The sequence below is a fragment of the Meles meles genome, chromosome 19 (assembly GCF_922984935.1).
Source record: "Meles meles chromosome 19, mMelMel3.1 paternal haplotype, whole genome shotgun sequence".
NCBI classification, from domain to species: Eukaryota; Metazoa; Chordata; class Mammalia; order Carnivora; family Mustelidae; genus Meles; species Meles meles.
In genome coordinates this window covers 15,249,343-15,275,732 of record NC_060084.1, presented here as the reverse complement: position 1 = coordinate 15,275,732, position 26,390 = coordinate 15,249,343, and positions in this window count along the sequence as shown.

Genomic DNA, 26,390 nt, shown 5'->3' with positions numbered 1-26,390 from the left:
TCTCTGTCTGTCAAGTGAATAAAATCTTTAAAAATATTTTTTAAGAAATTTAAAAAAATTCAAAGTGGATTACAGAATTAAATATAATTCATAAAATTATAAAAACTTTTAGAAAAAACAGGAAGAAGTCTTCAGGCTCTAGGACTAGGAAAGATTTCTTAGTGCTGACAGCAAAAGCCCAGTCTATATAAGGAAAACTTGATAAGTTGCAGCAAAATTAAAAACTCTTGCTATGTGAAAGATCCTTTGAGGGTAAAATAATAAGCTACAGAGTAGAAGGAAATATTTGCAAATCCCATATCCAACAAAGGACTAGTTTCTAGACTATATAAAAACCTTTGAAACTCAGCAGTAAGAAAAAGCAAACAGTCTATTTAGAACATGGCAAATGACATCAAGAGTCATTTCACCAAAGATATACAAATAGCAAATAAGCACATGGAAGATGTTCAACATCATTAGCTATTTGAAAAATATTAAATTAAAATTAAAACCACAATGAGCTATCATTACACACCTGTTAGATAGGATAAAATTAAAAAAAAAAATAGTGACAATACCAAATACTTGTAGGGATGCAGAGCAATCACTCCTACATTGCTGGTGGGAATTCAAAATGATAGAACTGTTCTAGCAAAGAGTTTGGGAATTTGTTAAAATCTGAACATGTAATTATACTACCCAACAATTGTACTCCTGGACATTTACATTAGAGAAATGAAAAACTATATACCATGTAAGAACCTGTATGTGAATGTTTATAACAACTTTATAATAACAAAAAGCTGGAAACAACCTAGATGTCTTTGTGAGTGAGTGGTTTTTAATTGAGAAGGAAAAATACACAAAAGATTGGGGATAAATGTTGGGATGATAAACATGGAGAGGTGAACTACAGTAGGAAGAGAGGGAGTTGATGAGTATAAGGACAAAAGCCAGAGAAGCTCAAAGCTCAGGTGTAAGAATTTTACTTGGGTGTCTTAGGCAGCAGGTAACTACTGTGGGGCTGAAAATTACGTTTAAAAGGAAGAGAGAAGAAGAGGGGAAATAATAAGAAAGAAAAGGATGTTCGAAAGAGGGAGGGAGAGAGAGCTCTCTAAGGATACATTTTTTAGTTGACTAATGAGGGGACAGAAAAAGGAAAACCAATAGCTGTTACCAAAGTAGGCAATGACTGCAGATGAGGGTTGTGACACTGTGAGCCAAAGTGGTTCAGGTACCTTTCTGTGACACCAGCACATAGAATGTAACAGAAAGACTTGTCCAGCGGCTGAGCTCAAGTGCCCTTTTCTTCCGATAGTGTCAATCCTAGAGGGAAGCTGGAATGGAATGCAACTCCAACCAGGCTAACACGTCAAGAGCTAGGGCTATGTGCAGAGCATTTTCCATGCATTGTCTCTTTTAGGTGTCACCAGGAAGGAGGTATTACTGTCTCATTTTATAGGCGACTGAATGAGGTTCGGAGAGGTTATAGAACTCCTGCAAGGTCATTCTGCTAATACGGAGCAGATCCACATGGAAAGAAACTTTCCAGTTCCCATAATGCAATCAAAGCCAGGTGCTTAAGGGCTGCTACTGGTGGGAGAAACATTCTGTGAAAGGAAGACAAGATCTCATGGTGTCCATATTTGATGACCAAGATTTATACTCCCACTGGAGGTGTCTCATCATTACCTCTTGGCCTATCAGGCTGGTTTCAAGGGAAATCCTACCCCATGGAAGAAAACTGGTAGTTTTCTCAATAAAAATCCTCCAACCATATTGGTTATGGGGGTGGGAGGGTACAGAAAAGGAAGAGAAGTGGGTCTTCCAGTCTACTCAAAAACACAAGCTACCCTCCATATGTGGCAGAGCAATCAATGGACTTCCTCCTTTCTGAATGCTTTCTCAGTGTGTTTGATTCTAGAACCCAGGATCCTTCCATTATCCCATACTGAAGGGAATTTATGGGACAAAACTCTGACTGACCATTCAGTACTTTAGCCTGAGAGGTGATTGTAGAATTTGAGAGGGAGGTAGGTAGAGAATTATCAGTACCTAAAGTAGATGCACATGGTTTTCAGTAGTTGATGGTTAGTAGTTTTTGGTTAAGTAAATAAATTATCAAATGCAGCTTGATTCCATTTTTCCATCCAGATAGAACATAGGATGACATCTGGATCCCATTCTCCAGGCCTTGGAGCAGCTCCTCATTTATTTTAAGGTTGTAATTTTCATTTTGATGTCAAGGCAGCTACTTTTAGAACTGAAACAGAAGAAATGAAAGCTTGTGATTTTTGAGTGGCACCTGTTTTTTTGTTTGTTTGTTTGTTTGTTTTTAACCACGGTTGGCTGTGATCTTTTCTATCAGAACATATTGTCCATTGTTTTCACAGTTTTTAAGCAGTAAGTGGTCTTTGTCAAGAAAGTAACATTTGCCCAAGAGATTCAGTTGTGGATATTTTCTAGAGGATGTAGTCCCAATGACACTTTGGTTTGTATTTATCTTTTTGCCTTGTGTAGCATGAAGGGTGATCTCTGTAACCACATGGGCCTTCCTGTGCTGCAGAAGGTAGGAAGGGAGGCAGGTAGGCAGTCGGGGAGGAAGGAATCTCTTTAATTTGGAAATTGATCCCAGTCTCTAGCTACTTTAAGAACTCAACAAATTGAGAAAGTTCTTTATTTTCTTTTCTTTTCCAGGGATTTGAAGAGGGGAATGAGGAGCAATTCTAAAGTGTCCCTGTCTTGTGACCCTGTCACATTCTCAGGGAAATGAACATATGGGAGGCTACAGGATATCCTAGCAAAAGAGGCAGCAGCTTTCTGACTCTTGAGAAGAGTTCTGTGCACTTCCCACACATGCCCCATTGATGAGGCTCTTCTAGCACCCTGATCTTTTCTGGAGCGTTCCAAGTCAACAAGTATGGTTTCCTGGACCGGAGAAGTCTGACTAGCAATTTTCTTGAGGTAAGTGACATTTCTGCTTCAAATTCTAAGAATTCTAGAGAATAAAAAATAAACAATGCAAGAATAAAAACAAAACAAAAGTAAACACTTCATTGTTTGGGAAAGGGCACCCATCGCCCAGGTGCTGGGGCTTGTACCACAAGTGAAAATAATGTTTGAAGCTCCTACCATCCTAGGTTAAAGGATCTCTCCAGTTGTGCCTCCTCACTCCTCCCCAAATCAAACATATTCCCTCCATAAAAATAAATTGGTACCTGCTTCTTAACAAACAAACCCTTTGAGGGCAAAAAAAAAAAAAAAAAAAAAAGGCAATATTAAAAAAAAAGAAGAAAATTACATGTGTATTTTCTCCTGACACAGTTTTAAAAGCTGTTTGTAGCTGATTTACAATGCTCCTAGTATTCAGCTTTTCATTTGAAATTCTAATAAGTGCTTTGAATGGGTTGGAGCTTGTTAGAAAGTAAAGGGAACGAAATGTCTTCATTGAATTGTGTAGTTTTACTGGCTTCCTCATGGATGTCCTAGTTCTCTCTTCACTGTTGCCTTTCTTTCCATGGAATGTTGTTGAGTTGATAGAACAATGAAAGCCAATATGGAGTCAGAGGATGACCATGTGGAACCATCATATCTGTTCCATTTTTGTAGTCCTCTGGGTCTATACATCTACCCTGTGGTCTGCATATTCCTATGCTTTGCAAGCGAATTAGAAGAATTATTTATTCCATCCTCCCCAAGAAATTCTCCTCTAAAAATACAAATATAAAGTCTCTGGGAAGGGTTTGGACATCTCAGATCAAAGGTGCTGTTTTTATGGATTAAATGTGTTCACCTTTTTTCTAAAAGCAAGTGTTGGCTGATAGGAAAACCAGGCCTTAGCAGATCTTGGTTCCTATCAATAGGCCATGGTGTAATTCTACAAGCTGCCCCATCTGTGATGGGCACCAAACAAAGCCATAATGATTTTTAAAAGGCAGTCAGGTCAGAATTCGTTAACGATATGCTTCCATTTCTAAATCATTTAAATAATAAGTAGCATGTTCTTGGCATCAAAGGTCTAATTCTCATTTGATCTGACCTTGGCAAAGATAAATCCAGGCCCAGGTTAGTTTGCTGTAACAGTTGTTTTACTGTTTTATCTTCTAATATCCTCGCTTTCCCAACACTGTTATTATAAATGATGGAAAAATCTTGAATATTTGCATAACATTACAGAACATTTGTGACTGAAAGGATAGGATGTTACTTATGCAAACCATATATATCTTTTCCTGTGTGTTTGTAGTCAGTTCTCACTCTTCTTCCTTAGCCACACAACCCCTTCCTGGAGGATGACTTTCTAACTTAGAAAAAGAAATAGGAATCGTGAAGGGTTTGAGTGAGTTGAGGAATGACTAGAAGGTAAAGATATTGAAAACATGTGGATTGGCTCTTCTGAGAAATCTGGCTGTGTGAGTGGGGTGAAAGAGCCTTGGTATTTCCTAACTAACCTGAGCAAAATTTCTGGAGAAATGGCTGACTTTGGTAGGTCTAATAGTCTCAACACATGTGAAATCCTCGTAAGATATTTATTCCCTTTGTATTGTCATCAATTTAAAATTTAAGATTTAAAAAATCTGACTAGTTTTATTGTCTGCTGCTTGCTTCAAAGAACATATCATCTTTATATCCTCTGTAAGACAGTTTCTGGTTGCGTAAGATTGTCTGGATTTTCTCTCTACAATAAAAATAACAGGGATCTGAGATGGTGGCAAAGGAATGGTTGCATACGAAAGCCTCTTAGGATGCTCCAGGTACCTGTTATTGCCTTACAAACCATGCCAAAAATGCCATGGAGGAAAACCACAATGAGTTTCTGACTCTCATGGATTCTGTGGGTCAAGAATTCTGATAAGGCGTAGTGAGGTTGCTGCCCTCTCTGCTCCACAGTTTCAGGCTCAGGGCTGGTTAAATAAGAGATTCTTGGCTATGTTGGATTCAATGGCCGTGTTTTCCTGTGACCATATTTCTGGCATCTGAAGAGCTTGGAAAAATGTTTCACATACCTAGGATTTCCTTTGTGAATTACATTCTTTGGTGTCTTTCTGCCAGCTAGAAGAGTTCATTACATTTTTAATGTGATTAAAAAATTTAAATAAAATGGTGATTTTTATATATAGCCATTGATGAAAGATGTGTTTTTAAAGCAGTAAATTAAAATCTCATTAATATTTCAGTGAGAATATTTTGTGCTTATCTGTTTCATCTCTATTTTTGACCTATGGCTTAGAGTTCACAGCATGAAGGAGATGGTGAAATCTGTTCACCATAAAATGTTAATTATAAGTAAATTACAGCACAAACGTTCAATCAGCCACATTAATTCTATATAAAGTGAATTATTGTAGCAGAAAATTTTGAAATGTGACTGAATTTTGTAATCTTCAGTTTCCTTTTTCTACCTTTTATGCCAACTCTGATTCCCATGTGTTTATTCCAGAAGCTCTGAGCTCTTTGTGTAGAGTTGAGCTCATTCTACTCACTGTGTTTTGAAAGTTAAATACAGTGTGCACCACCCCCTCCATCTCTCCAAATGATTCTGATTTGTACATAACTCCGTTTGCCCATGGCAACTTAAATGAAAGCTTTGATATTTTTCAAGCAGAGTTTGGCTTTTAAATGAAGGTGTTGGGTTTGTCATATGTAAGAGTTCTCTCCTAAAATATGATCAAAATGTCCTCACATATGTCATATATATATATATATATATATATATAAAATTATCATTTTTCTCTTGGATTTAGGTCTGTTTTAAAGTCGCAGACTTTTTTAAAAGAATTGATTTTATAGCCAAAACCCAATGGTTCTTCCATCTGGGATCATCTTAGTCACAGAAAAATACAAAGGGAATCAAAAGTCTTATCCAAAGAGTAATAATAATTTAGAAAATGCTTAAAACATCCAGACTGCATATGGCAGCTAAGCTAATTGTTCATTTAAAAACAAAAATATGGATGCTTCCTCAAACAAGAATGCCTCAATATATTCATTTTGTAATCAGAAATAGGGAAGCTGCTCATTATTAATAGGATATTTAATGCAGTGACTAGATGCTGGTAGGTACTGTATTCAAAAGAAGACACAGATTTTGCAAAATACTGGGGGGTGTTACTTTTTTATTATTTGGTACAACTAATAGTCAACTGAATTTAAATAAGTAGCCTAAAGGAATTGAATGTTAAGGATTTTCAATTCCTAGTTGTCTTCAGGTCTAAAGTATTTTGTGATGGATGCAGTATGCCTCTTTCCACTTCTCGAGGTCTAGTGTATACTAGTCGATCTAGAATGTTTATGTTGAAAAGTTGGCTCATATTCTGGAGGACCCATTTTAGATCCATTTCGGATCCCTCAGACAGAAGCTGTCACCTCTCTCCTGGTCTCATCTCACCCATTGTGCTAACAATATTACTCAGGTATCTATTCTGTGACCTCAAGAGGACTCCATGACTTAGGGGAACATGAAGAATGGCGCATGTATTGTAACCTACCAATGCCTGGCTTCTGTATTAAGGATCAATGTTCCCATTAGTTGAAGGAGGTAGCCTTTGTTCCTTCAGAGAAGCCATTCTATTTAACACTCATTAACTCAACAGAAGGCTGAAGCATCCAAGAAAAATGGAAATGCTTTCCAGACTAGATTAATAAAGGAAGATGCAGAAATGAGAATCATAGTACCACTAAGAGAAAAAGTCTCCCACTATAAAAGGGATGAAGGAGAGAATTTCCAATTTGCTAATGGAAGAAGCTGTTAATCTGCAAATGTATGCAGGCATTGGTGAGTCTGCCTTTGACATGCTCAGGAAACCTTGAGGATTAAAATATCTGAGAGAGTCAGAATTAAGGATCTGATAACCATTAAGAGAAAAGGAGCATCCACTTCCTAAGAGGCTAGATCTTCTAAAGAAAATAGAATAAACAGTGTAGTAAAGTTGAAATGATAACCACTTTAATTTGAAACCATAGGCAAAAATTTAAAAAATAGTAAAAATGATGTGATGCTTCTATTATAATTTTCTTCCCCTTTCTTGATGCCCTAATTTCCCAATCTGGGCTCTTAGTATCTTCTGGTGTTTCCTTTTCTGTCATGTACAAAATCATAAATACATTGATAACAAAGTGATAGAAGACTTTATGTTTCTTTTATAGAGTAATGACCACTGTTTTTGCAAAAATTGTGTATGTTCACATTTTATAAAATTAAAAATGGTTAAATACAAAAAAGCAGAATTTCACTAAAAATCTCACCACTCACAGTCAGCTTTCTCACCCGGTGAGCGTTTCCCCAAATTCTTGGGGAGAGAGGCAGAAACAGTGAGAGGCTCAAAGAGACTGAGAAAAAATTGAGATTTTTAAAGAGGCATTTTGTACGACAAAAAACTATTAAGTGTAATGATACTAAATTATTTTGGGGGTACTGAATTATTGTATTAAAATTAAAAGAGGGGTGCCTGGGTGGCTCAGTGGGTTAAAGCCTCTGCCTTCAGCTCAGGTCATGATTGCAGGGTCCTGGGATCCAACCCCCCATTGGGCTCTGCTCTGTGGGGAGCCTGCTTCCTCCTTTCTGCCCCCTCTCTGCCTACTTGTGATCTCTCTCTCTCTGTCAAATAAATAAAATCTTTTAAAAAAAATAAAATTAAAAGAAAAAGCTTAAAGATGAAACTGAAGGGATTTTGGATCCTTGGTGGGGGGATATTTTTCATTAGAATGTACTTCTTAAATTATCTGTGGTTAAGAAAAAAGATTGGGAAAAAGGTTTGTCTAAATTCCTTACTCTGTTTTAACTTCATGTTTCAGTGTAACGTAATAGTGGTTGACTCCCTGCTTAAAAGATGAGAAAATTAGCACACAGCTGCACAATTTCCTTCCTATTTCCTGGTATTTACTGGTAATTGCTTTACTTTGTCATAGTAGTGACATTTGTCATCTTGTTCTGAACCATGAATAACACGTTAATTTTGTAATATTTTTTATACATCCATGTTAAAATAATAGTTCAGTGCTCAAATCAAGTTTTTAGATCTGTGTTCTTACATTATTAAAATTCTGCTTCTTTTTTAGTTGGATGAACTTTATCTTTAAGTAGACTTAGAAGATATTTAAATGCCATATTTTAAGTTCTTGCATTCTTGAGAGTGTTTGTTGCTTTTATATTCAAGGTGAAGTATGAAGGCAAAGGAAGTAAATGAAAATGAATACATGAATAAGTAAAAGGATACTTTAGCTGGTGATAAAATTTTCAGATCATGCTTTCTTCCCTCAAAACTTTGTCGGTCTTTGTTCATTGTCTCCTGGTACTTGGTACTGTTCTTTAATCACAAAGCTGTCTTTCATGTATTGTTTGATTGGTAGATAGACTTGTGGATTCCGTACTCTGAGTTTCTTCATATTTGAGAATATTTCAGTCTTGTGTTTGTTTGTGAACATCAACTTGACTGGATATGATATTCTACAGAGCATACTTTTTTCCTTTAGCCCCTTGTAAATATTACTTTCTTGTCTCCTGGGATTAATGCTATGGAGAGGAGTGAGGCTCATCTAATTTTTCTGTTTATAGAGAACTTGATTTTTCTATCTGAATTACTAAAAAAAACTTTTCTCTTTATCCTTTAAACTCAGCGACTAAACCAGAATATGCCTAGCATCAACTAATTAGTATCGGCTTTTCCTAGAATGTACTGTGTCCTAGATTGATAGATCTATTTCTTCCTTTACTTTTTCCCCCCTTATATATCTGAATTTTTATATCATCTGTTGTATTCTCTGCTTCAGGGCCATCCACTCTTTTTTATTTTTCTCTTTCCCTTTTCATTCACTAAGATTATCTCAAGCCTTTTCCCTATGCCATGGATTCTATTTTTGGTCATGTTATTATATTCTACTTATTCTCATTTATTCATTATATAATGATGTTTTAATCTGCTGTTTGTCTCCAAAGCTCCACAATCTCTTTTTCTTCTATTATTTTGCTACTTTAATAGCCCTCCATTTAGTGACCATTTTAGTAAATTTGTGACATATTTAATTATTCTATAACATGAAGTACTCAAAAAGAAATTTTGTTTTCCTTCGGTTGTATTTTCTTCCAGGTAAGTATACCAACTCTCTTTTGCATGTCTTACTTTTAGTGTTCCTTAATGTGTAGTCTTTTGAAGTCCTGGCTTAATGTAGGGAGGTCTCTTACAAGATCCATTACCCTGAATACCCCAAATACCTCTCCCATCTCGCATACAGCAAAGTTGTCAAAACCAAAATCCAAATTTTTGCCTGTGGCAAATATCTTCACTCACTGACAAATGCTGGTGAGCTAAAGAGGGGCTCTTGTGCTCCACATTCTTTTTAGAGTTCTGGAAGTCCCTTAAGTTTGGCCAGCTCCTTGATTTCTCATCAGCTCTTCACTGCTTTTAAGACGTTTCAGTGTTTTATCCTGCATATGAAGTTGGTTTTAGCAGAAGGTCTAGTCTAAAAGAATTAGTTTGCTATATTAAAAACGGAAGTCCATGTTTTTTTTAAAAAAATCATTCATTCATTTGTTCATTCATTTGTCTGTTCTGGCTGAATATGTGAAGCCATATGGAGATCTTCTTTTTGCACTGACAGGTGTTGGGTAAATCTTATCGACCCCTTCCTATTTTATCTGAGTCCTGTTTTTCCTCCTTCTAACAGCTTAATGTTCCATCCTATTGTCTATATCCGAAGTACTTTGAAGGAGAGATTATTCTGATGGACTTTGTCTCAGAGAATCAAGGACTTAGCTCTTCTCCTGAAATTTTATTAAATGTCCCTCATCAGAATTCACTTCACCAAGTTGGAAATATATCTTATTACCTTGAAGCCCACCCTCTAAAATACTGAGCCTGGGTCATTTTTCCTGCCTCTTATAAGACTGAGTTCTTAGAGTGATAGGGCTTCTATTCTCAAAATTACTTTCCTGACTCAACCCAAGATACCTAAGCACACCTTTTGTTTATTTCCAAACTGTGAGGTATTCAGGGAAAATATTAAACATTTTCTTTACTTCTTCCTGTTCATTCTAATGTTCAGGGTCTAGTTGAAATTAGCATTAAGGTACATCAAAATAAATTTCCACCTCTTCTCAAATGATATTTTTTGAAGTTTATATAACTTGAGGTTATACTGTTTTCTTTGTTTGACCATCCTTGGTGAGCATTTTGCTGGTTTTCACTACTTTTTGCTCCTTTTGGTAGCTATTGGGGCAGGAAGATTCTGTGTTCCAAATTCACTCCACCATCTCCCCCTCACACACAAATCTAAGATTCTACTTTTAAGAGAAGACCTCTTAGCAATATTGATGCTATCCCAAATGAATGACCACATTGTCTTTATTTGGGTTCTCTCAGAAATAGACTCTGAGACAAGCATCCAAGTAAAACCAATTTATCTGTAGAGTGATCCCAAGAACTAGAAGAAGTGTGGGGGGAACAAAATAGGGAAGGGAAGGTGCTAAGAAAGAGTATATTAGCAAGCAAGTCGATATTCTGGGCAACAGAAGCTTAATTTAAATAGCAAAATTCAGGGAGGAATGGAGAACACACACTTCACAGTTATCCAACCCAAGGGAAAAGAGAGCTGGTGTATTTATACACTAACTGCTCTTCTTTTTTGGATGTGACCTGCTTGCACAAGTGGTAATTCCCTTTCCAGTTCTACCTACCACATGTATAAGCAGTGCAGCAACCTGAGGTGGCCAAAGAAAGACCTCAATGAGATATATGGTCTCTAGACTTTGGAAGTTTGGCTCTCATGCCCCCAAATGGTAAAATTCAAGGGAAGATAGATAGGGAAGAAAAGAGATCATCCCAAGGCTGCTCAGGGGTACCCCTTGGATTGTTTCCTACTTAATCCCAAGTATAGATCTTAGGCAATAGTCCTTTCTAATTTATATAGTTATACCATCTCTTCAAATTCAGTGGATGCACTTACAGGAAAAAAAAAGGGGGGAAATACCTTGGGAGGCCTAGAAAATGGGAAGAGGCATCTGTTTTAGTTAATAAAGCTGGAAAAACCATGGATTCTTTCTAGAATTTTATATATATATAAAAATATATAATAAATATATAAATATATATATATATGTCACTATATATGGTGACATATGTAGAGATACACATGAATTCTATCCATATATATGAAAATATTTTTTATAGGAGGTGAGGTGAAGCAATGCACACAAAATAAATGTCTGATGCAATATGTTGTATGGGTGCTATATGGACAATTGAATTGAGAGCATTAGGAGCGTTGCTGAATTCTATTCCCATCTGTTCTGATCTGACAGACAAGGGATCACATAGTTTTTTATGGAGGCCACCATATAAATACACTCACCCACATCCAACTTTCAAGTAACCCTCTTTAAAAAAGGTATCATACTGATTTCAGTTTTAGAAGGGACACTGCTTTTGACTACTATACATGCCCCGTATCATGGAGTCCCACAAATCCATCCCTTTCCCTCCGTGTGAACTATCTAACCCAGTGGCTAAAAGGTGGTCAGTTACATTAAACCTGAGAGGAAAAACGAAAATGATATCCAAGCTTATTGATTAAGTTAGAGAGAAAATGATCATGTTAAGTATAGCAAGTTGGGGAATTCCAGTCAGCTCTTCTACATATAAAGTGTATATACAGAATATTATACTTTGAAAGGTAGACATACTTCAGAAGTCCCTCCCAAGGGATTAGAACTGTGTATATATTCATGTGGTAAAAGATACCAGCTTGCTTCCTTCATGGTACTTGACAAAATTATCCACACTAGAAATCCTTATTTTAAAAAAAAATTTTTTTTTTAGTGTTCTGTGTTTTACTGAAGAAAAGCTAAATCTAGGCTATCAGGTGGGAAGGGGGAGGATGTTTTGATATTTATTTATATTATTATATATATTACTATATATAATATAATGTAATTATTATATATTGTTATATCTGTTTCTCTTACAAAACAGGAAAAAAACCAAGGAGTAACTTGACTTCTCACATGTATTTCCTGTGGATATTTCTGAGTAGCGATTGTCCATATACACAGAAGGAGGAAGAGAGAGAAGGAAGCAGGGACTAGGGTAGCCAGAAAGGAAGACTAGCAGGGAATGTGAAGGAGAATGAACTCACCAAAGTCGTGAAGCCTTGAGATGCTGAACTTTGGCTTCCATTAGCAAGAGATTTGGGTCAGATCTAAGAAACAACTTTTTGGTAGGCAGAGTAGATAAATCAACCCAGCAGATCTCTAAGGGATTTTGTGGAGTGCCCACATCTGAAGTGCTTTCGAGAAGAAACTACTGTCTTTAAGAAAGGCTTATGTGAAAGGGCTAGGCCAGAATTTGAACATTATTATAATGCGTGGAAGCTCTTATTATTCTGTGAAGGGGGATTATCTGTTGTTTTAGGAAACTGTATCTTTAGAAGCACATCTCAGTAACTTCCATCCACAAAACCATCTGCTTCGCCCAACTCCTTAGTCTCCAAATCTTTCTGGTATGTCACTGAACATTTGGGCTGTCCATATGCTTGCAGATTTGCTTCCTCCACTCTCTATGTCGTTGTCACATTAGCTCCAGATCCATCTCTGAATTTACATGTTGTTCTGGGTTAACTTGTGCCCCTTCTCCCCTCATCCTTGAGTTCACCTGTTGAAGTCCTGCTCCCTAGTAGTTCAGAAGGTGACTGTATGTGGAGATAAGGTTTTACAGTGATAATTTGGTTAAAATGAAGGGGGCTTTAATCCAAGATGAGGACACCTTATAAGGGTGTCCATATAAGGGGGAATGTGAACACAGACCTGTACAGAGTGAAGGTGATGTGAAGGGGGAGATGGCCATCTGTGAGGCAAGGAGAGAGGCCTTTGGAGAGAGGTCTGGTGACTTGATCTTGGACTTCCTGCTCACACCTTGATCTTGGACTTCTGGCTGCCAGAACTGTGAGATAATAAATTTCCCTTGTTCTGTGCTATCGCAGCCGTAACAAGCTCACACAGACGCCTTCCTCTTTATCACATCTCCCTTCCCTTTGCCTTTCCTTGGATGACCATTTGGGCTAACATTTCTTTTTCTTCTAGCCTTCCTTGAAACATACCCCACCCTCCCTCTGTAGGTTTTCATTCCCGTATCTTCCTTCAGAGCTGTCTTTTCCTTGCTGCCCTACGCAGGCCCTCATCGGAGAGGAGAGAAAACAACGTGAATCACAAGACTCTGCTGAGTGAGTTTTCATGCACACCCATGTCGTCTTCCATCATTTCCATTTTAGAAAAGGTGCACATTTTTTAGTAACTTCCACATCTGTGTTTGGCACATTGCAGTTTACAAAGCATGTTTGCAGATATCTTTACCTAATCCTCCCCACATTTCAAGTTCGTGGTTTTTCAAGACACAGAAATCCAGAGAGGTTAAATAACTTGATCAGAATTACACAGCTTGCAAATGGTAGAGCTGGAATTTGAACCAAGGTGAAAATAATTATTGTCACCAACTACTATTGCTGGATAGTCGGCGGAGCTGTTTCACAGTGTGGCTGCTTTTTCTCTCCTGGACATTCTTGAGCTTTGTCGTGGTATGCATCATTACCTCTGGCTAGGTATCTGCTCCAGAATCATTATCACCCCAAATACACTGGAAGCTCTGGGGACAAGAGTTCTGGCTGTGCTCTCTGTTTAGTCATAGTGTTTGAGGAACGTTTGTTGATTGATTAGTTAAGTGGACTTTTTTTTTTTTTTTTGCCAGAGAATTTGTCACATTTCTTGTCATCTGGTTTTCAAAGATCTATGCAAAAGGAACAAGGATCTCCCAACACTGATCTAGTCTTTGTAGACAAAGATTAGGAAAGGGTATGTATAAAAAGAATACTGTGGATTGACATTATATTATAATGATCATATCCTGTATTTATACAGCATTCTGTCTCTCTCAAGCTGTCTCTGTCTCTCTCTCTCTCTCTCTCTCTCTCAAGGGTTCAGAATCATTTGCAAGCAGTGGGCCTTATCCTGCTGCTAAATAGAAAATAAATTGCTTATCTCTTGGAAGAGAATTAACTCTTTCAGGGCACTGGGGTACCATTTAGTAAATTAGTAATCCTCTAAATGGCACTCTAGATACGTAAGATCCCCCATATAAACTGGAAAATGAACGTGTTCCCAGTGCTTAAAAGAAATCAGGGCATGTCTAACAGAAACCAGACAGCAAGCTTAAAATATATGTAATGTACTTATCTCTCTCCTCTAATAACTTTGTGTTCATTCTCATGGAAATCTGTTTGTGACTAAAGATGAATCTGTTTGCTAAAAGCTGGCACTTCTGATCTTTTAATCTACTAATATGAGAGCAATAAATGGGAAAGGGGCAGATGATAGGAGAAGTAGAGTAGTGGTGTTTATATGCATGGGATCAGGGACGATTTGTTCGGCTACCCACATTTTGAGAAACTGATGAATTAAAAAAAAAAATTAAAAAGCTGGCCTTGATAGTTTCCTTAGGTCTTGAAAATGTTTATCTACTACCAGAATAGTCGTGAGTTGGAATTAGCCCCATGGATCTCCTTGGAGCCATCTAAGCTCAGAAGGGGCCCAACTACGAATCAACAGTAGCTTTAGAAATTCACTCCTCAAGTGGTCAGAAATGAAGTCGCAGAAATTAACCCAAACTTGTAGATGTTGGAGATTTTCCGTGGCTGACACCAAGAGACAAGAATGGCAAACTGGTTGGGGTGCCTGGGTGGCTCAGTGGATTAAGCCGCTGCCTTCGGCTCGGGTCATGATCCCAGGGTCCTGGGATCGAGCCCCGCATCGGGCTCTCTGCTCCGCAGGGAGCCTGCTTCCTCCTCTCTCTCTGCCTGCTTCTCTGCCTACTTGTGATCTCTCTCTCTCTGTCAAATAAATAAATAAATAAATCTTTAAAAAAAAAAAGAATGGCAAACTGGTAGTGAACTGGACCATTTTTGAAAAAAGTAGATCAACTGCAGGCTTTCTCTTATTTTCTCTTCCTCCCTCTCTCTCTCTGTCTCTCTCGCACACACCCCCACCCACAGCCTTTAAGACATTGCTTCCAAAATTATGATCTGACCACTTCATCTTGTTTAACATTTTTGGAACTCACCCATTGACTCAAATGCTTCTTGGACGCACTTGCTTCTGATTGTAATTCAGTAACACATTATTGATTGTTGAAACTTTCGGTTTATGTGCAATGAGATAGAATTTGGAAACTGGTGGTGTCTTATTGACTTTCTGATTTGTGCTGCTGGGAAGCTCATTGGCTGGGCAGATGGGTTGCTGCCAGGCAGTTCGGCAGTTCAGTAAACACTCTGTGGTTATTTCTGCGCGTCGTGTATCATACCCAACAGTACCCTCTCCCTCAGATCGCACAAACTCAGGAACAATGCATTTGACGACTAACTGCCACGCCTTTTCCTCACTGAACAACCCTCCACCCCCATCCAGGAGTGAGCCTCTCTCTTAAGCATCATCCTTCCTATCCGTCCTCTTCGGTTTTTTTCTTTGCCTCTTCCTACCCCACTGACAGCCAGCTGCCAGGGGCCTCTTTACACAAGCCTCAGCTTTTCAAAGTAAATATGCCTCGTCAGTCCAATTTCAGCAATCCACACACCTCCGAGCCCCTCAAACTCCAAGGAGCATCCTTAAAGGGGAGAATCAGCAGGCTGCTGCAAAGAAATCAAAGGAGATCAGCAAAATGTCTTGAAAGGGGGAAGGAAAGATGAGCCACATAGACTAACGGCCTTCATTTTTCCAGTAAGCAATGTGACTGGTGACAAAACACTAACACTAATGGGGAAAGTGTATATTCAGTCTAACTGTATAATTGCAGGTTGCTTTCTGTATGTCACACGGGGACTGAAGTAATGTAGCACTGGGAAGTAGCTCAGTAGTTTCCCTCCTGCATTCATAAACATTTGCATTTAGTTGCACTCTGGCGTAAGTCACAGTCCAAGTGGACCAGGTTGAGAATTCTGTCACTATTACTCACCATCTCAAGATGAAGGTCAGTGGCAGCAGTGCTCTGAGCTCAGAGGTAGCAAAGTGAGGGGAACAAAGCTGGCAGGAGGAACAGAGCCACTAATTCATCTCCCAGGTGGCCCTTTTAATATTCCAAACTGCATTTAATCATCAAGCAGGATGTTGAACTAAGGAGCCTGGTCAGCAGTGTCCTTCTGCTGACTGACTTTTCAAACTTTCGAGCAAGTAGGAAAGCTGATGGATTTCTTATCCCCCCCCCCCCCGCCCCCTACTGCTGATAGTAGACCCTCAGAGACTTTTCTGAGGATGAGAAAGCGAGGGTGTGTTCATTTCTGTTGGTTGTACAAGAAGGGAAAAACTCCCCATTTGGTTCCTTCCTAGGATGGTATGAGACAGATGTGCTCCTCTTCTCTAAATCCCCATTCCTCCCTTTTGGGCATTTATCGCTCACAGATTTTCACTCTTCTCAGCAAACATAGCCACCGCTTCCTTGCTCTGAGCCATCAAGCCCCCTTTGTCTCTGATCCTGGCTGCCATTTTCTTTGCTGTTCGTGACCTCGATTTCCTTTTGACTGGAAAACACCATCACAGCCCCGGCAAGTGGGAAGTTCTTACAAAGGGGGACATTTGCACTGCTGTTGTTGCGGTAATTTTATTTACTGCATTTTATTTCCAGTTGTTCAAGAGGAAGCTGGGACTGTGGGAAGAGTCTGAGATTCTGAAAATTCTAATTTGACACAAATTTAGTAGTAATTCTTAAGGGTTATCATTAACACATTATTGTTTTTTCATTTTGTAACTGAGAATTTTTTTTTAATTCCTGAATTTTGTATAACCCAGAGGGAATGCTTAGATATATAATGTGATTTACATTTGATATTTGTTATTGTTTCCTGTTAATTATAGAAAATTGCTAATTCACGAGAACTTAAGATACATTTGGATGATTATTTCTTTCATCTAGTTATACTCATTTTATAATTTGCTTTCACTCTTTGCTCATGATTTTTGTGGCTTTGTTCAAATGCCCAAGACTGCCTTTGAGCTACTGAGTTCATAATGATTGATGGACTTATCCCAGGGACCGAATTATCAGCATCTACCCTTCTGCAGGGAAAACATCTTTACCGGGGAAGATCCAATTTTTGTTTCCACCTATTTGTTAATCTGACTTTGTGATAATGTCATCAAACCTTATTCTGTACTTTTTCTTGATGAGCTGGAATTCTCTGAAGCTGAGAGTTGTAAGCATGGGAAAGAGTGATAAACTGGGACCACAGAATTAGGCAAATACACTTCTGACATTCCTCTGCCTCAGACATAAAATTGATGGGTCCACACTTGCCATTTCTTAGGTTTAGGGCACTTGTCATTCAAATCAAGCTCTGTTAGAACATCTGACTCAAGAAAAGGAAGCCAAAGAAAAAGTTGACCATCCATGTTGAAAGAAGATACTGCCTTTAATTTCAACTTTCTTTGGTGCCCATTGGTTTAAAAAAGAGGCATAGTATTGAGACAGACCACAGAGGAATTTTCAAGGACCCCTTTGGTCTGCAAATACTTTGAAAAATTAACAAGGCATTAATGCTTCATGGGTAAAAATGGCAAATGGGGAATATCTAGAAACCACTGAGTTATAACTTTCTTTTGATTAACATTTCTAAGTTGGAGACAGCATTACCCTCCAAAAGCTGGTAAACATGGACTTGTTAGTAAAAATATTACTAATAGATGATCTCATTTATTCAGAAATTACATTCAGTACTACTGACTATGTAGAACAAAACAAAAACTCCCAAGTACTGGGGGTGGGCGTGGAGGGGAGAAAGCCTTCTATAGAAAAAATGGTATGACACCAAACGTACACACTAATACTGATTAGGTAAAAATCTTTGATGTATTCTTATTTAAAATGTTTTAGAAATATTTTCTTAAAAATACTTAAAGTGAGGGGCGCGTGGGTGGCTCAGTCAGTTAAGCATCTGCCTCAGACGCTTCTGAGCGTCTGTTCAGGTCATGATCCCAGAGTCCTCAGATTGAACCTTGTGTCAGGGCTCCCTGCTTGGCAGGGAGTCTGCCTGTCCCTCTCCCTCTGCTCCTCCCCTAGCTCATGCATGCTATCTCTCTCTCTCTCAAATAAATAAAATCTTTAAAAAAAAATACTTAAAGAGAAAGCAAAGCTTTGATGGTTGAAGGCATAAGTTTTAGTTTTCCACCACATTCATACATGGACACCCCTTAATCCCACGCCAATCAAAAACATACTGATGTACAAGACCACTTTCCTAAAATGAATTCTACATAAGTAGCATTGATTTCTACAACATTTTTTGCAGTTTGCAAGTTAAAGATAGTCACCAGGGAGGGAATTCGGCATCTTGTCCTTTCCTTTGTTACTTGTTAGTTGTGTGATCTTGAGCCAGTCATTTAATCTCTGGCCCTATGTTTATTTCAATTGCAGAATAAGGTATTTCTCCAAAATTAAGTTTCTCTATTTGTAAGAAGTCAAGTGATTCTTCTGCATCAGTGGTTCTAGTTGATTATATCAGGCAGCTAGTGGGCTCCAAGCCTCCCCAGAGTCTCTTTGGCCAAGAAACTGAGGAAGTTTCTGTCTCTGAGAAATGAGAATGGCTTGAATCAATTACAAGGCATCAGTGGAAGGCAGAAAATCATGATCTGGAGCTCAGGAGAGTCCGTGACACAGTTGTGTGCTTTGGGTCAACCTGTCTACAGCTCTTATGTGAATCCAAAGACCTGTTTTCAGTGACGCTCTGTACTGCCTCTAGAGAATAGGTTGGATTGCTTTGGTGTCCATCTACTGGAGCCTGAAAACAAACCAGAGCCACCCCTCCCCAACTTTAGCTGGGATATCACCTGGCTTCACTGCATAGAGGGTCCCAGACAACACTGGGAGCCAGCCACGGGGGGCCCGACAGCCACCATGCCACGGGGGCCCCAACAGCCACCGTGGCACTGGTGATGGGTAGCCATTCCCCAGCACTCTGGGCCAAGGGAGAACTCAGTGCCCTCTTGGGGAGCACCAGCAGATATGTTCTGGTATGGATGTCAGTGCTGGGAGGGCCCCGTCGAGGTCTGGAGGGCAGCCTAGCCTTTAGTGGCGAGAATCACTAATAGGCCAGAACTGCCCAAGAGGCAACTAGAAGGTTCATAAGGTAGCTGCAGTGACTCATGTGTGAGTACCTCTAGAAACCAACCCAACGAGCAAGGAGCCTTGAGCAGAGGCCAAGTTTCTGTGACAGCACTTGAGGGCTCTCTGACTATGCTGTATCTTGGTGGTTCTCATCCCAGGCAATTTTGCCTTTTAGGGGCATTTGACAGGGTCAGGCATTTTGGGTTGTCATGACCGTGGGGAAGGGAGTGCTACTGGTATCTGATAGGTAAAGACACCAGTGCTACAGGATGCAGGACAGTCCCCCAACAGAGAATTATCTGGTCCAAAGTATGAATAATAATGACACTGAGAAGCCCTGCAGCCCTTCACACAGGTGCAACAAAGGGAAATAGAGATTCCACCTACATACACCAGGGACTTGAATATGTGCCGTGTGGCTAAGCAATTTAACAATGAGGATGCTTCCTTGGTCAGAGTAACATAAATCATATCACTGATAATATTGCTAACATCTAGTGAGTTTTATCTGTTACCTGTTAGACTCTTCTAACCATTTCACAGGTATTCTCCCATTTAATCCATATCCCAACTCTGGAATGTAGGCATGATTCTTAGCCACAACTTATAGACAATTTGAATAGTGGGCCTGGCAATTTACTAGAAAGTATCAGCCAAACTGCTTGTTTGACCACTGTGAGTGATCAGCTCGGGCAAACAGTCCGTACAGAGGGACCATGGAAGTCCCTGACCTTGCTCATGTCCACCACTGTCATAGCAGCTGGAAAGCAGAAGGCCTGCCCTGCCCACAGGCCTGGTTCTGCATCTTGAGATCAGCCCCTGTTATGTGAACTGACCACCTTCAAGAAGATTATTGTTTTCCATGGGTTGGGATGGGGGAGGGGGAAACAAAACCAGACACAAATCAGCACAGCACAGGGTCACATGGAAAGGGGTTGGCAAGAATCCAGGGACTCAAGGTATCTATTCAAATAGATCATGAAGCCTCCAAACTCTGTTCTTGCCTCAGTTATCCAAACACGTGCAAACTGTACATTACCCAGATAACTGGGACATACTAGCCCTGCTCTGATTTTATAAGATTTTAGTAGATGCACTAATGAGATGGACTAATTAGTTTCTTAGTCCATTGTGCTGTGGCTTTTGTGTCTTTAGAGGAATACCATAGCCCTCCCATTCACCTTTTATCCCAATCAATCGCCTTGTATTTACTAAGGGCCCCAGGAGGGGGGCACGAGAGGTGTAGATCATTCAATTTGTCACAGCACATATTTTCAGTATTATGATAAGAAGACAAGGGACTCTGCATTTTGTCAACTCACAAGGCCAAGATCGATCCGCAAATAGATGGGCCTCCCCGTATTCTGAATTAAAGTGTGTGTTTTTTGGCGGTGTATTGACAGTTGATAACTACTGACCACTAGTCCTGATAGAGTTACAAAGGTCGGGTCAAGGCAGGTCAGAGCCACAAAGAACACCTCCTGCTCCTGGGCCCACTGCCCTCCCAGAAGAGATGTGTAGGCCAATAACTAAGCCACCTGTAGGGTCTGAAGTCTTTTCCAGACTTCTTCCTTCTGGCCATGCCGTGAACTCACCTCTGTGCAGCCCCATCTCCTCTTCTTTCACCCTGACACGGCTGCTGCCCTGGGGATCCAAAAAAGTGCCTGGAAAGCCAGGACTCCACCTGCAAGGACAGGAGGCGCCAGGCCACCATGACGTGGGCCTAGCTCTGCATCCCACCCTGGATGCTGTCCTGAAGGGTTGTTGGCAAAGGCCGTGCTTCTGCCCATGACCTCGGAGTGTTAAGGACACACAGAAGCAAAGGCAGTGACTGTTTTTATGCCTCCCCCATGAGCGCAGCCCTCCTGTGCGTATGCATACCACTCTTGGCAAGCAGGAGTTTAATTAAAAGCCTCTCAGAATGCCTCTCCAGCTGGGGTGGGCCTCAGTCGCCAGGAGGGGCCTTTATCAAGCGGATGCGAAAGCATACAAATGATAGGCCTTGTTCCCAGGAAATGTCATCTGGTCTGCCTCACTTGATGCCTTGCTGGGGAGGCAAGGAGGATGACTGTGTCTGTGTATTTGATGCAGTACCCATTGTCTACCTGGAAGATGCAAATGAGATTCAAATTTGGTTCCAGTGTACAGGCTGCTCGTGTATACCCCACAGCAACCCTCCAGCAAGTGACTAATGGGAACATGTGTTCTTTCTATTTTTATAAGGTGGAGAGAACAAGGGGATGGAGGGCTAAGCTTGTGGGGTTTGAAATCTCTTTTTCCAGGGGACTTTCTGCTGTCTGGAATGATAGTAATACCCAGTGGCAGCTCCATGGCAATGGCCCAGACCCGCCTAGATGCTTCGCTCCTCGGAGGCCCTGGAGCTGGGTAAATGGCCCTGCCTCTCCCTTCCATTCAGCCAGAAGTAGACAGACCAGGGGACACCAGAGGACAATTAGGACAGTGGCAGGACCCTCTGTCTCTCCTTCCTGCTGGCTTGCCCACATAGCAGTCTTGGCAGGCCTTTTTCTCAGCCAACCCTGGTAGAGTGCCTGTCCTCAGCATCATGTTGGACCCTAGGTCTGGGTTTTTAATGAGATGACTTCTGCTAGGAGGAAACTTGAAGGTGCCTTAAATAAAACTTGTGCCTGTCTAAAGCCTCCTGTAGCTACTTACAGCCCAAATCAGAAAAAGATCAAGAGAGTGATTCTATCCAAGACAATCTTAGTACCCAGACTTGGTCATTGCAGCTAAGTCCCCATCGCTGGTGCTGTTGTGAGGGCAGTGGAGGGCCTCCTACATTGCCACTGCTTCTGCTTACACCTCAATCCAGTGACCAGGAGTTGGGGGGCAGAGAAAGAGAGCAAACAAGAGGCAAATGAGCTCTTTTCTGTGAAAGCGGATCTCTTGCTGTGTGAATGACAGTGTGCAAGAATCTTGACATGCTAGGATTTGGAGGGATTGAAACAGATCGACGGGTTTGGTGAACATCACACAGGATCCTAAGAAATCTTTTCAGAGGAGAAGGAAGTGGTTTGGGCTCTAGACTCCTCACCCCTTCATACAACAGTTTAGCTTCAACTGATTTCTTTTATACCGTGTATTTCTATAGCCAGACTGTAAAGTGGGTTATGTGCTAACTCCAGTCAACTTATCCAGGCTATGTGGCTATGATGAGGACCCAGAGGCCAAATCCAAGATCTTTGAACAAGAGGCCTGGAATTACCAGGATCAGGACTGGGGAGTAATGGCAATATAAACCATGCATTGACCATCCCAAGTGTCTACCTGTTTTTAAAGAAATGCTTCTGAGATTTTTGGAAGTTTAAAGACCATCAAACTCTATTTTCTGGCATTTAGATAGGAATCTTGGATGGAAACCTAGGCAGGGATACATCTTGATTTTAGTGATGAATTTTACAAATGCTCATGGGAAGCCATTATCAGCTGAGGAGTTCTTAACAACCTCTTGGTATGAGGAAACCAACTGACTGCCTTCATAAAAATGGAAACTCCACCTTCCCCTTGCCAAATGGAGGAGAATGTTGGGGATGAGACAGGGGTCCTTACTTCTCCCTGTGTGGAAACCTGTCTCTACTGACATTAGTGGAGGTCCCATCTAGTCTTGGCAAGGCTGTTGGGTGTCTCTTTACACTTGGTTACAGTGATTCTTAGAGGTCTGGTGCTTTCTTTGCTTCAAGGATCTTAACCAAAGTGCATGCTCTTGACCAGACTTCAAGGATTTTCTCTCCTGAGGGAATAAACCATGGAATCATATATAAGACAATAAAGAATCATGTATAAAAAGATGCTCACCACATCTTTGTTGCAAATAATTAAAAAATACTGGGATTAACTAATTGTCTAACAATAAGTTATTGGATGTATAAATAATGAACATTCATGGATTTTATATGTATGTGTGTATATGTGTGTGTGTATATATATATATATATATATATATAGTCACAGAAAAGAGCTCATTTCTTCTTGTTTGCCCTCTTTCTTTGTGTGCATATATATTTATATGTAAATATATAATGTATATATTTTGTGTGTATATAAATATGCGTACATATTTGTATGTATATGGAATAGTATAAGGCTTCTAAAGATCTTGCTTTTTTAAGAATATGAGTGTTATGAGAACTATGAAGTGGAAGAAACAGCATACAAAATTACATAAAATAGGATCACAAATCATTGTATGTATGTGTAGGCACATACCTGAAGGGGAGAAATAAATACACACACACACACACACACACACACACACACACACACAAATATACATGTGACACAAAGGGATAGAAAAATGCACCAGATATTGACAAGCACTATCTGTGAATGTAGGAATTGTGGGTGAGTTTTAGGCCTTTTGTAACTTTTCTCTATTTTACAAATTACTTATACAACCAAAAACATGTTTACAAAAAAATAAAGCCCGGGCTCCTATGAAAATTAGGGTCCTTTATTTTTAAGACTATCTCTGCCCCAAAGTTCTTAGAAAGAAGTTGCCTAAGAGAACATCTATAAACATCTATAAAGGCAAAGTGAAGTGAATTTACTTTTTTTTTTTAAGATTTTATTTATTTGAGAGAGAGAGAGACAGCACACAGAGGGAGAGGAAGAAGCAGACTTCCCTCCGAGCAGGGAGCCTGATGCGGGGCTGGATCTCAGGACCCTGGGATCCTGACCTGAGCTGAAGGCAGACACTTAACCAACTGAGCCACCCAGATGTCCTATGAATTTACTTTTAACATTCACTTGGGGTTAATATGTAAATTGCATCATGCAGCCTAAACAGAAAACCCCCCTTTCTCTGATGTTAGTTGTTTGGACTTCTTTATCAGGGAACTGGCTTCAAATTTTTATTTCTCTTTGCTTGTGTGCAAACTTCAAGTCTTGTCGTGTATTAAAGCAGCCAGAATCAGACCCAGTGAACTGGCCCACTGAGTCCTTGCCATGTGCCAGCTGTGTGCTAGGCACCAGAAATATAAAGATCTTTAGGATGCCATTCCTTCCTGGGAGGGATGTGTGGATGAAGACGAGTAAAGGTCAGTTCTACAGGAAACCTGTTGGGATGCTTTCCCCCCAGCTACTTCATGCCAGGCTTTGTCCTGAGTACAATTACTGCCTCATATGTTCCCATCAGCCTGCAACACAGGTGCCATGACCCCTTTCCGAGATGAGGCCGATGACCCCTTCAGGGCTGGCTGGCAGGTGGTAGAGCTGGGATTCAAGGACTCCTCTGCTTGGACCACCTTCTAGTATCATACTTCAGCCAAACAAATTGATGTCAGGACAGAAGAGGAAACCCTTGATTTGGTCTGTAGACCATTGCTCCACATGGAAAGGGATTGTTTTTGATTTTGTTGTCGGGGTCCACTTTTGTCTCCTGCTGTATCCCTCGCATCTAGAACAGTGCCTGGTAAGAATGTAGCTGGGGGATGCTGTAGCAAAGGTAGGGTGGTCAGATGGTAGGGTGGTCAGAAAAAAATAAAGGACACCCAGTGGAATTTACATTTCTTGTAAGCAGTGGATACTTTCTAGTTAAGTATGCCTCATGTAATATTTAGGGCATACTTCTATTTAAAAATTATTCTTTGTTAACTGGAATTCACATGATCCTGGGCCTCCTGGTACATCCAGCAGCCTTGCACAAGTGAGGTAGGTTCTACTGAGTTAGGTTGTTGGCAGGTGGGATGGTCGTCACCAGTTAGAGACGGACAAGACAGAGTCGTGAGCAAGGCGTGCAGGGGTGAAGATGTGGTTCATTCAGGGAACTGTAGGCCACATGTTGGGACAAGAGTGGGGAGCAGGCTTTTTGTGAGGAGAATGGTGCATGAGTAGATTATCCAGAGGTTTTTATTTCCAAATCACAACAGTCAGTAGGTGAAGAGCTGTCCCTTTGGTCCCTTTAGCCGGGGTGATAAAGGAGGCTGGGCCCTCCCGTCAGCTACTCTCTCCTGGTGCTTGCTTGGGATGTGTGTTCTCTCTTCTTGGACGATACAAGCTTCACTGTTCGCTCTGCCTGGCTGACAGTGATTGGATTAACTGCTGTCCCATTGTGAGGTGCTGGGGGGAATCACTATCCTGGTGTGGGGTGACTGAGGGAATTCTTACCCTCGGTGTCGGGTGACTGGGGGTAGTTGCTACCCCTGTGTGGGGTGACCGGGGGAATCACTATACCTAGTATGGGGTGACTGGTGGAATTCCTACCCCTGATATGGGGTGACTGGGGGGAATAATGACCCCAGTATGGGATGACTGGGGGGAATTGCTACTCTAGTGTGTGGTGTCTGGGGGAAATTGCTACCCTTGTATGTGGTGGTTCAGAAAAGATGAAAAAGTTAGGAAAGCAGGCAGGCAGGCTGGCTCTTATCTAGGTTGCCAAGTGCCTGTAAACCAGGCCAAGGAATTTTCTTCTACAGACAGAGGGATCAAGTGGGTACTTTGGAAACCAGGCTTGTGGCATACCCTCGTGTCCTGTAGAATGTAATGCTGATGATGCTGTGGAGGATGGACTGGAACAGACAGTGACTGACGTCGTAAGGCCACTGCGGTAGATGAGGGTGGTGAGGATGACAGGGAGAACAGGTTGAGAGGGCAGCCTAGATCATTGTTACCCATCTTCAGGTCCTTGTAGAAGGGACTGTGTGCTTCCAGAGTGTTCGATTCCCCTCATGAGCCAGTTACTACTTTGTGAGTTCAAGTGAAGAGCATGTTAGGTTTAGGGGGTGGTGACACGTAGTGATCTGCATTCATTCGATCTGTCTGTTTGTCTATCTATAATTTATTTATGGTGAGTGAAGAAGGAAGAAGGCAACAGATGGAGTCAGAAATCGGCATGACTCCCCCCCCCCCATTTGCTCTGCCAGCTCCCCTAGACTTGAGGAAATGTAGTTATTCCCCTGCCCTGTGTGTCTGGCGGACCCAGGCCGTCCTTGCTGGTCATGGGTTGCTTGGGGCAGATGCATTCATAATGGAAGAGATGAACTCATCATCGGGGGTTGGAGGGAGGGCATCCCCTATTCATCTGATCAGGAAGGAGCACAGGGAGGTGTTTTCTTCTCCAGTAATAAGATTGTCAGGGCCCCTTCCTGGCCTGAATGGACCGACAGAGGCTTCCAGGATGGCGAGCTCACTCTTCTTAATTAGCGCTAATGCAGTCAAGGCTGTTTTCTTAGCCTGACCAAAGGGAATAGTAATTAATATGGTGGGGGAGACAGACGGAGAGTTCAAGGCCGGCATGTGTGCCCCTGACCCTGGGGTCATGGG